General features: G+C 49.2%; 1 long non-coding RNA gene across 1 annotated transcript; it reads left to right on the top strand.

Moving 5' to 3' along the window:
- Nucleotides 1-14: 14 nt before the first annotated feature.
- Nucleotides 15-3,305, top strand: LOC104979669. The gene is made up of 3 exons (XR_824188.1): nucleotides 15-143; nucleotides 2,001-2,985; nucleotides 3,216-3,305. It is a non-coding gene; the product is annotated as an uncharacterized LOC104979669 (long non-coding RNA).
- The last annotated feature ends 8,902 nt before the right edge of the window (nucleotides 3,306-12,207 follow it).

Raw genomic sequence — 12,207 nt, forward strand, 5'->3', positions numbered from 1 at the left:
CCCGCGCGGCGCTCTCGAGATCCACGCCACTTCCCGGCCTGGCGCCGCGGGGCGCGCAACCCGCGCGTTCCGGTAATCCACGCCTCCCGGAGAGAGGACAGCCGGCACAGGGAGGGGAAGGAGAGAGCTTCCCGTCCGGGCAGGTAAGCAAGTCTCAGAGTCCAGACAACACAGTGGACCCTTCTGACTCCAACGCCCTCAGCCAGCTCTAACAAGAGTCTCATTTCAGTACCTGGCCCTAGGAAAGAGCTGTTGGTGCCCGGCACAAAGAAAGCCCTCAAAATGTCAACCACCATGAATATTCTTATCATCATCCTTGAAATTAAGGGAGAATTGAGAGTAAAGGGAAAAACATCACCTGGAACTGGAGGCCTCCTGGCAGAGCAACACAGGGCCTCCCCAAGGCCAGCCCAGCTCGTGCCTCGGTTTCCTCCTCTGTAGGGTCAGGCAGCACCAGCTTCCGGCTCAGAAGGGAGTTCTGTGAGCTTCTGAAGGCCTGGGGGCCCAGCCCTCGCCTTTCCTCTGTGAGCTCACTTCGAATACTTTCTAATGGATGAGTGGATGGGTCTGTGAGGACAAGGATGAAGCTGACCTTAGGAGGGTGATGCCCCAAGATGCCCAGAATTCAATTTTCTGGTACCCCCAAAGTCTAAGTGTCTGTGCACCAAGATGTCATGTGATTTCTGGGAATAAAGACCCAATGAGAAGAATTAGGGGCTTCCCCAGTGGCTCAGAGGATAAATAATCTGCCTGCAAAGCAGGAGACACAGGAGAAGTGGGTTCAATACCTGGGTCAGGAAGATTCCCTGGAGGAGGAAATAGCAACCCCCTCCAGTATTCTTGCCTGAAAAATCCCATGGACAGAGGAGCCTGATGGGCTACAGTTCATGGGGTGGCAAAGAGTTGGATACGATGAGCAGCTAAGCACAAGACAAGAATTGGAGATATTCAATATCATGCAATATTATGCACCAAAAACTAGGAAACTGTGTATAAGAAAATGCTAAAATCTCCAGTTGTCAGAAACAACCACCACTTACCAGAATGTTATAGAAAATAAACTGTGTGATCCCATACAGGTCATACAGGAAGCATCATGTCCAAGGGGAACAGTCCAGCAGGGGCCCCCCGAACCTGCAAAAGGTTATTCCCAGTGAAGGAAGCAGGCAGGAGGGGAGTGAGAGAGGGGAGTCTTTCTCTGTGGTGGTGTAATGTACTAATACTGGCAGTGTTTGCCAGGAGGTTTCCTGCTCATCCGGCTCTCTGGGCTCATCTGGGCTCCGTGGATCCGACTGTGGGATTGTCCCAGGTGCCCCCCAGCCCCAACTTCCCAGCCACGGGCACTGCTCTGGACCAAGGGGCTGGGAACCCTACAGCTAGCATTCAGCAGGGTCACTGGGGGCCAACCGTATATGGCAAACCATCATCACTTGCCCAAAATAGCACAGCGTCAAAGTGGCCACAGCGGAAATCCAGCAGCACTGTTAGAGTTACACCAGCCACTGTGGCAGGCCCAGGAGCACGAGGGAGGGCTGCCTGCTCTCCTCAGCACGGCCTGTGCTTACGACTTCCCCGGTGCCCTGGCACCCCATGGAGCCTTTCTCCTTGATGCCACCAGAGAGATGGGAGGAGGTTGAATGGGTTTGCTATCTCCCTCTGCAAAACCGTGACACTTTGTGTCTAAGAAACATCTCCATCCTCCCCTGGACAGGGTCCTTGTCCCATGCTCTGTGAGATGGCCCTACCAGAGAAACCAGAGTTGCTGAGACTGGAGAAGGAGAGTCTTGAGCAAACAGCATCAAGTGCCCTTATCAACAAAGGCTGGCCTGGGAAGGGGAGGCCCCCATGGCATGGGCATGGGGCAGGGGGCAGTGCCTGACTCTAGGGGGACAGATATGAGTCCATGGTTTATGTGGGTCAGAGCTACATAAGGGGTGAGTTCCCTATCCCTGGAGGCATTCAAGAATTGACCACTTTGAATCACAAAGATGTTCTTCCAGTCCCCAGGGTGGCCATACCAGTGTCTCCTGCCTCCTGCCTTCTACCTGCCTGAAGCCAGTGGGTAGCCACATCACGGATCGCGGGGTCCTCACCCTCCAGGTTCCAGTCCTGTCGACTTGATTCCAGAAATTCTCTGGCCCCCCTCCCCGACCCAGGCAAGCCCTGTGGTCCAGGTGACACAGAAGCCCCCTCTCTGCTCCTTTGGCTCCTCCAGGTTTCTTCCTTGTAGTCCTCCACCTTCTACTGCACAGACAAGGGATGGACATGTGACTGTGGCCCTCCTTTGCTCCATACCCTTCTGGAACTCCCCATTGCCTGAAGGCAGAGCCTAAAGCGCTCAATCTGCGTTCAGGGCTCTTGTGTTCAACCTCCAGCTGGCCTCCCAGGTCTCACCTTCTCCCACCAAGTACCTAGCAGTTTGGCAGCACTGAACCGCAGGAGTTTGCAAGCATCTGTCTCCACTGTCCTCTCTGCCTGGAATGTCCTTGCCTTTGTCTGGCTGGCACCCCCAGTTCTCTCCATCTTTACAATGCCCTCTTATGTCCCCACTTGTTTCAGAGCAAGACCCCAACCCACTTCCATGCCCTGAAAGCACATAGCACTAGCCCTCTCTTCTCGCTGTGATGGGCGTGGACCTGGCCATGGTGACTGAGCCCATCAGCCTGCCTGAAAAGGAACCAGTCCAGGGGAAGCAGAGAGAGAGACTGACTCCCTCAGGAAGAATTAAAATGCTTGGATCCAGCCATGCCTGGAGTTTATGCTATGCCTCGTATTGGAAGCTGGTCTTTGCTTTTTGGAGGCTTCAGACTGACTGACTCAATAGTTTGAGCAAACTTTGGGAGATGGTGAAGGACAGGGAAGCCTGACGGGCTGCAGTCCATGGGGTTGCAAAGAGTCGGGCATGAGCGACTGAACAACAACAAATATGGAAAATGGAACCAGAAGTTGGGTGTTGAGATGAATGGATTCTATGATGTGGAACTGGTGAGTCAGATTGGGTTGCCTTAAACCCAGCTAGAGAAGAAGGAACTCTTGGGTGTTCCCTTCCATGAACTGCTAAATATACCTTCCACCCACCGGGTCAGGTGGCGCTGACTTTGCTTGCTCACCACAGAGAAGCCCTGATGGACCCACCCTGTCCCCCTCCGAAGGCTTTTCTTTTCCTCATCCAAATCTCACTGTTCTTCACCTTTCTCTTCTTTCTATTTTCACAGTTGGAGTTTGGCTACCCCTCCCATCAACAACCTCAGATATGCAGATTATACCACTCTAATGGCAGAAAGTGGGGAGGAACTAAAGAGCCTCTTGATGAGGGTGAAAGAGGAAAGTGAAGAAGCTGGCTTAAAACGCAACATTCAAAAAACTAAGATGATGGCATCTGGTCCCATCACTTCATGGCAAATAGATGGGGAAACAATGGAAACAGTGATAGACTATTTTCTTGGGCTCCAAAATCACTGCAGATGGTGACTGCAGCCATGAAACTAAAAGACGCTTGCTCCTTGGAAGAAAAACTATGACAAACCTAGACCTGTATTAAAAAGCAGAGACATCACTTTGCTGACAAAGGTCTATCTAGTCAAAACTATGGTTGTTCCAGTAGTCATGTATAGATGTGAGAGTTGGACCATAAAGAAGGCTGAGCGCTGAAAATTTGATGCTTTCAAATTGTGGTTCTGGAGAAGACCCTTGAGAGGCCCTTGGACTGCAAGGAAAGCAAACCAGTCAATCCTAAAGGAAATCAATCCTGAATATTCATTGGAAGGACTGATGCTGGAGCTCCAATACTTTGGCCACCTGATAAGAGCCGACTCATTGGGAAAGACCCTGATGCTGGGAAAGATTGAGGGCAGGAGGAGAAGGGGAGACAGAGGATGAGATGGTTGGATATCACAGACTCAAAGGACATGACTTTGAAAAAACTCCAGGAGATGGTGAAGGACAGGAAAGCCTGGCATGAGGCAGTCCATGGGGTTGCAAAGAGTCAGACATGACTGAGTGACTGAACAACAACAATAATGAACACCGTGGGTCATTTACAGGCACTTCATGTTACACACCAGTTGGGATTACGGTCAGCTCCACCAAGGTGAGGCACTGGTCTCCTCTTCCTCAAAGCTCCCAGGCTTGCTGCCACCTCAGGGCCTTTGCATTCCTGGGCCTCCTGCCTGGGACACTTCCCCAGGTGTACCCCGCCTTCCAGAACCCCACAGAATATTTCAGCCCGCTGACACTTCACACCCGCTTCCCCTGAAGCCCTGTAGAACCAGTACGGGCAGAAGGAACATAGACCCTACCGCATCTTGTTTGCTGGCTGCGTCTTCTCTAGAACATCAGCCCCCTGAGGGCAGAGCTTTTAGATGATGTCCTTCACTGCTGTGGCCTCGGTACCTGATTCAGAGGAGGTGCTCAGAACTCACTTAAAAAAATATTTAATTATTTTTGGCTGTGCTGGGTCTTTAATGCTGTGTGTGAGCTTTCTCTGGTTGCAGCGAGTGGGGCTACTCTTTGTGGTGGTGCGAGGCCTTCTCACTGAGGTGCCTTCTCTTGTTGTGGAGCACAGGCTCTAGGGCGCACGGGCTTAGTTGCTCCACACCATGTGGGAACTTCCCAGATCAGGGATCAGACCTGTGTCCCCTGCATTGGCAGGCAGATTCTTAATGACTAGACCACCAGGGGAGTCCCAAAATGTACTTTTAAAGCCAGTGAATACTGCGGAGAGATGAGCTAGTGAGCAGTGCCTGTTACTTGTGAGGTGAGCGCTCTTATTGTACCCATTTTGCAGACAAGAAAGCTGAGGCTCAGAGGGTGCTCAGTCATGTCAGACTCTTTTGTGACCCCATGGACTGTAGCCTGCTAGACTCCTCTGTCCATGGGATTCTCTAGGCAAGACTACTGGAGTGGGTTGCCATGCTCTTCTCCAAGAGATCTCCACCCACATCTCCTATGTATTCTGCATTGCAGGTGGATTCTTTACCCACTGAGCCACCTGGGAAGCCCACCCTGGGACATAGGAGCTTTGAACGCAGGCCAATCCAGCTCCAGGACCCACACACTGACTGCTCAGCAAGGTGTGGGGCACATGGTAGATCCCCCAAATAGAATGAACCTATAAGAGCTCCCTGAATGTGGAGGGCCAGCTGCTGCCAGATGTCGGGATGGCTGAGTTGCTGGATCCCCAACTGATCTGCAGCTGCAGCACACACCGGCTCAAACTGCCCCAGTTAGCACACCTTTAAATTTAGCTTTCTCTCCCTGCTAGGGGACATGGGGATTCAGCACGGGAACGCTCCCTTCTTTCGAGGAAAAATGCTTTGCAACTGGAGTGCAGGCCACTGGGCCACTCCTGCCTGGTCCAAGGAAGGGCCTCTCAGGCAGTGTACTCTGGGTGCCAGGGTGAGCTTTAGGCAGATCTGCCTTTAATGGGAGAGGCTCCCTGCTCTTCCCCAGTCCCGTGTCCCGTCTTCCTGGTACCAGAAGTGGAGCCGGGCGCCTCATTTCCCAGCCATGCTTATGGGTTCAATATGTGTAGCCTGGGTCCATATCACTTCCTGGCTTAACATCTCCCCTGGGGATGTCCCTGGTGCCCAGTGGTTAAGAACCTGCCTTGCAGTGGAGGAGATGCAGGTTTGACCCCTGGTTGGGGAACTAAGAGCCCACATGCCATGGAACAACTAAGCCCTCCCTTGTACTGCAACTACTGAGCTTGCTCACCACAACTAGAGAGTCCATGCACCACAACAAAGATATCTGCATGACGAAGTGAAGATCCCACGTGTCACAGCTAAGACCAATGCAGCCAAACAAACCAAAAACCTCCCCGGGTGCCAGCTGTGCTCATAAAACCCAGCTCCTGGCTACGGCTTGGTGGGGCCGCTGTCACCTCTGCTCGCATCTCTCTCCTGTTCCTCAGGTGATCCGGCATTGTCCAGCCCCAGGGCCTTTGCACATGCCACTTTCTCCTCCTAGCACGTGCTCCCCCAAGCTCTTCGAAAGGCAGGCTCCTTCTTAGCACTTCCAGCAACGCCTCCGAGACCCTTCCCGACCACCCAGAGGGGCCGCCCACCATCCAAGCCTGATTACTGCGTCACCCTGTCTCACTTGCTCTTGTCAGTTACCTGGGATCTGCCTTGCTCTCCTTGATGGAGCGTAGGCTCCGTGAGCAAGGGCAGAGGCTGGCTGTGGCCTGGGCAATCATTTATCTCTGGAGCCTGGCATGGGGTAGGCTCTCCCAGCACAAAAGAACACAGAATCATGCGAGCGGGTAAACTTAGAGGACGAGCAGGTGACCCACAAGGTACCCGGAGACTTGCCCCTGCTCCAGGATCCCACCTCGATCCTCCCCATCCTGTCCCACGCCCTCGTGCTCTAATGCAGGAGTCAGCAAACTCTCCATCAACAGCCACGTGTCTTTTCTTCTTTTTCACTATGTATATTTTTTGGTTGCACTGGGTCTTAGTTACAGCCTGTGGGCTCTAGTTCCCTGACCAGGGTTCAAACCTGGGCCCTTTGCATTGGGAGCCCTGAGTCTTAGCCACTGGACCACCAGGGAAATCCCAAGAGCTGCAAGTCTAAACTACTCATTTCTGCCGCGGTGGCACGGAAGCCGCCTTAGAGAGAGAACACAAGGGAAAGAGAACAGGTATGGCTGCCTTCCAATGAAATGTTACTTATGGACGCTGAAATTTCAGCTTCATGTACTATTCACGCATCATGCAATATGGCTTTCTCCCCAGCCATTTAAAAATGTAAAGAACCATTTTTAGCTCCCGGAATGCACAAAATCAAACGATGCATGCTAGATGGTGGGTAAGTGGGCTGTGGTTTGCTGACCTGTGGTCTCTCTGTGTCTTTATTTTCTTATAATGTAGGCATATTTTCTAATCTATTTGATCTTTTTTTTTTTTCTATTTTTTTTCTATTTTTTTTTTTTTTCTATTTGATCTTATAAGTGCACTCCTCATCAATTAACTTGAATGTGGGGACTTTCCTGGCTAAGACTTGGGGCTCACAATGCAGGGGGCCCAGGTTCCATCCCTGGTCGGGGAACTAGACCCCATATGCCAGTAAAGTAATACCCCAGTGCAGCCAAATAAATAAATATTTAAAAGAAAAAAAATGAAATATGTTGCTGTTCATGGCACACAGGAAGTTCTCAAGTGCTTTCCAAACCACATAAAGCTCCTCGACTCAGCAATGGGCCCCTCAAGTGTATGTGTGTTTTCTTCTTGTCAAAATTAATAGTAGCAATATTTGTAGAACCTTTGGCTCTGTGCTGAAGACTGTACAAAGCTTAGGAAAAACTGTTTTAAACAAAGCACCATGTGTCTCTCTCCTCAGTGGTTTACACATCTCTGGATTTATCATTGGAACATTTGTTGTCCATTGATTTCAGGAACAGACTTAACTCTATGAGGCATATTTCTTTCTCCAAAGTTCTCAAACAAAGGTATCACGACTTTTGTTTAAATGAATATTCAGTGCTTATATGAAACTTTTGTTCACAGTGAACAGTGTCCACTAAGGAACACTTATTTTCTAGGACTTGCTCTTTGCTCTTCCTGGAGTTAGTGATTGCCTTTGTTTTGTATGTCTGTGACTCTCTCTCCCCGAGCTCAAGTGGAACTAACTACCCCAAACAGGAGCAGCTGTTGCCTGGTTGTGCTTCTGACCCCTCTTTCTTTAGCACCCAGGATTCCTGCGATGTAGCTCCAGTTTCTTGGGTCCAAGTCTCCTGTTTATTGGTTTGTGCCTTTGTTTTAGGAATTCATACGCCCCGGGCATTCCCAGAGAAAGTGTTTTCCTTCACTCTTCTGTGTGATCGGTGGTCTGACTGAGGACAAGTGCTCTGGGTACACAGTCGCTTGCCTCAGGTCTTCCGGCTTCCAGTCTCGGACAGCTAAACAATCTGAACTGTTCTGCTTCCTCATTTTCTGCTTGTCACTTTTTTTCCCCCTCCTCGTTTCTCTCTGGAAGCTTGTAGAATCTTCTCTGTCTTCTTTTCTTTTTGTTGTTCAGTCAATCAATTGTGTCTGACTCTTTGTGACCCCATGGACTACAGCATGCCAGGCTTCCCTGTCCTTCAGCAGTTTCTGGAGTTTGCCCAGACTCCCGTCCACTGAGTTGGTGATGCCATCCAACCATCTCGTCCTCTATCGCCTCTTCTCCTCCTGCCCTCAATCTTTCTCAGCATCAGGGTCTTTTCCAATGAGTTGGCTCTTCACATCATGTGGCCAAAGGATTGGAACTTCAGCTTCAGCATCAGTCCTTCCAATGAATATTCAGGGTTGATTTCCTTTAGGATTGACTGGTTTGATCTCCTTGCTGTCCACGGGGACTCAAGAGTCTTCTCCAGCATCATGGTTCAAAAATATCAGTTCTTTGGCCCTCAGCCTTTTTTATGGTCCAACCCTCACACCCATACATGACTACTGGAAAAACCATAGCCTTGACGATACAGACCTTTGTTGGCAAAGTGACGTCTCTGCCCTCCCCACCCAAATTCGTATTTACGTGGCTGCATCAGGTTTTAGTTGCAGCACGTAGAAGCTTCACTGTGACATGTGGAATCTAGTTCCCTGACCAGGGGATCAAACCCGGGCCTCCTGCATTGGGAGTGCAGAGGCTTAGTCACTGGACCACCAGGGAAGTCCCTCTGTCTTCTCTTTACTCTCCACATCCTGCCCTTTGACAGTGTGGGTTTGCTGTGGATCTGTTTTCACCTGTGATGCTGTACACTTGGTGGGCTCTGTCATGTTTTCCATTCCTGGCCAACTCTTTGGATGACGTCACTGGTGATTTTTTCCACTGTTGATGTCCCTGGTCTCTCTCTTTGGAACTCTTCTTAGTCACATATCGGGCTTCCTGAATTGATCTAATTTTCTTATCTACATTATTTTTTCTTTTTGTCTTCTGTTTTTTTTTCTCTTCCAACCCTTCTGTTGCCATTTGAATTTCGATCATCAGGTTTTTTATTTCCAACGGCTTTTTTCTGGTTCTTTGAACATTCCTCTTCAAAGGGCAAATTTAAGCTTGTTTCCTGGCTCTTGTACTTTCTACTTGCTCTCTGAGGATAGTATATATACATAAGGTTTTTTTTTGTTTTTTCTAGAACTGCTTTCTTTTGTTCTTATTCTTTCCTCCAAGTTGTGTGCTCACACATGCTCACTTGCTTCAGTCATGTCCAACTCTGCAAACCTATGGATTGTAGCCTGCCAGGCTCCTCTGTTCAAGGGATTCTCCAGGCAAGAATACTAGAGTGGGCTGCCATTGCTTCCTCCAGGTGATCTTCTTGATCCAGGGATCAAACCCGCGCCTCTTATGTCTCCTGCATTGGCAGATGGGTTCTTTACCACTGAGCCACCTGCGAAGCCCTCCCAGTTTTTTCCGGCTTCTTTGATGGTTAACATTCAAGAGGAGAGGGCTACAGAGCTGATAGGAAGCTCCTCACTGTGGGAGTGGCTTCACTCTGGGGTGATTATGGGGGGACTGGCCACTACTGGGGAGTCCTCGAACATCAGCAGGACCTGTAGGGTTTTTCTCACATGCACGCTCTGTGTATGACTTCCATTTTAATCACCAGTGTTTGCCCTCAGCCCTGCCCTCCACTGTACCCATATCCCTGGGACTAAACCTTTCTGGGCAGCATTTTTTTAAAAATGCATTTTATGTCTGTGTCTCCATTATTGCTGTTCTTCAGTTGCTCAGTCATGTCTGACTCTTTGCTACCCCGTGGACTGCAGCACGCCAGGCCTCCCTGTCCCTCACCATCTCCCGGAGTTTGCCCAAGTTCATGTTCATTGCATCGGTGATGCCATCCAGCCATCTCATCCTCTGACACCCTCTTCTCCTTCTGCCCTTGATCTTTCCCAGCATCAGGGACATTTTTGCTGCCCTGAAAATAGGTTCATGAGTACCATCTTTCTAGATTCCATATATATGTGTTAATATACGATATTTGTTTTTCTCTTTCTAACTTACTTCACTCCGTATAATAGGGAGGTTCAAGAGGGAGGAGACATATGTACACCTATGGTTAATTCATGTTGATGTATGGCAGAAATGAAGCCAATATTGTAAAGCAATTATCCTTCAATTAAACATAAATAAAAATTTTTTTAAAGCTGTGATGCAGCTAAAGCTGGCACACCGCCACTACTGAGCCTGTGCTCCAGGATCCGTGAGCCGAAACTCCCGAGCCCACATGCTGCAAATACTGAAGCCAGCGTGCCCCAGAGCCCGTGCTCTGAAACGAGAGAGGTCACTGCAATGAGACGCACACATAAAGCAACAGAAACCCAGTGGATTTTATTACTGAGTTCTCTCCGCCGCCCTGCAAGGTTGGTGCTGATGAGTTTTAATCCAATTTCATAAGAGGCTCTGGGAAGTGAAGTGAGCTCCTGACACCCCATGGCTAATATGTCAAAGGGCCACGGAGTCACCCTTTTTGAGCGAAGTGACTCTGGCTGTGCTTTGGGTTCTCCCAAGGAAGGCGATGTTTGCAGATTGTTGTTGTTCGGTTACTAAGCCGGGTCCGACTCTCTGTGACCCCGTGGACCGCAGCATGCCAGGCTTCCCTGTCCTTCACTGTCTCCTGTAGTTTGCTCAAACTCATGTTCATTGAGTCGATTTGCTGAGTGAACATTGAATCAACCTCAGCATTCTCAGTCGGGGACAGAGAGAGGTCCCATGAGCAATGGCCCATGGCACATAATAAGGTGTGCATGTTGCGTGAATGAGATGATGATAGAACAGCTGCTGAGTATCTAAGACATGGTAGAGGGAGACCTAACTGTTAAACGTATGTGCAGGAAAGTATCTTGGAAAATGAGAGGGTGTGGTCCTGACTTGGGGACTGGAGTGGGTCTCTTTAGTTTAAAGTGAGGGTGGGGTGGGGGAGGAACTCACACAGCTCTGATGGAATGTGGTCTTGCGCATGGAAGTTTCAAATGCCTTAAAATCTCATTCCTTTCAACATTCAGGAAGGTGTTTGCCGAGGTGTAATTTGTAATCTGCAAATAGTCTAAACATCCAACAGTAAGAGAACAATTAAGCAAATGAGGGTACGTTCATGCAGTGGAATGCTGCTGCTGCTGCTAAGTCGATTCAGTCGTGTCCGACTCTGTGTGACCCCCTAGACGGCAGCCCACCAGGATCCCCCGTCCCTGGGATTCTCCAGGCAAGAACACTGGAGTGGGTTGCCATTTCCTTCTCCAATGCATGAAAGTGAAAAGTGAAAGTGAAGTCGCTCAGTCGTGTCCGACTCTTAGCAACCCCATGGACTGCAGCCTACCAGGCTCCTCCATCCATGGGATTTTCCAGGCAAAGTACTGGAGTGGGGTGCCATTGCCTTCTCCGGTTAATTGGCTCTACCCAAGTACACAATAAGTTAAAGGAAAAAACAAGACAAAAAGCTACATCTCTTCATAGTAGCCACAAAGTGGAAGTGACCCAAATGTCCGTCAACTGGTGAATGGATCAAATGTGGTCCATCCACACGCATGTAGTCAAAGCTGTGGTTCTTTCCTGTAGTCATTTATGGATGTGAGAGTTGGACCATATTTTAGCATCTTGATAATAATGAAAAAGATTTGTCTCCAAAGGTCTCCAGAAGAATTCAATTACAAAAACTATATCTAAGCACCTTGAAAACACAGCTGAGAAATCAAAGTTGTTATAATGTCAAGTGAAGGAGGAATGTAAGTAGTATAAACAGCGCACCTGTAACCAAGTGTCAAAATGAGAAAATTGGAAGGAAACAGTATTAACGATGGTTGACTTTATTTCCCTTCTTCCATTTTTTTCTGAGAGTTCCAAGATTCTTGTAATTGGAAAAACCCAGTGCATGAAAAGGAAATTTTATTGTGTTAAAATAGACACGGTACCATGGACAAATAAAATAGACAAAATACTATTGTAACCGTTTTTAGATGCACAGCTCAGTGGCATTAAGCGTATTCATATGGTTGCGCAATCCCCACCATCGTATGATGCAGTCATTCATGCGATTCCCTTCCATCATCTCCAGAACGTTCTCATCTTCCCAAACTGAAACTCTGCCCCCATGAAACAGTGACTTCCCCATCCCCTCCCCCAGCCCCTGGCCCCCGCCATCTACTTCCTGTCTCTACAGATCTGACTCCTCTAGGACCTCCTGGGAGTGGAATAAGACAGTGTGTGTCCTTCTGTGTCTGGGTTATCTCACTG

Source organism: Bison bison, unplaced genomic scaffold (genome assembly GCF_000754665.1).
Source record: "Bison bison bison isolate TAMUID 2011002044 unplaced genomic scaffold, Bison_UMD1.0 scf7180017864492, whole genome shotgun sequence".
NCBI classification, from domain to species: domain Eukaryota; kingdom Metazoa; phylum Chordata; class Mammalia; order Artiodactyla; family Bovidae; genus Bison; species Bison bison.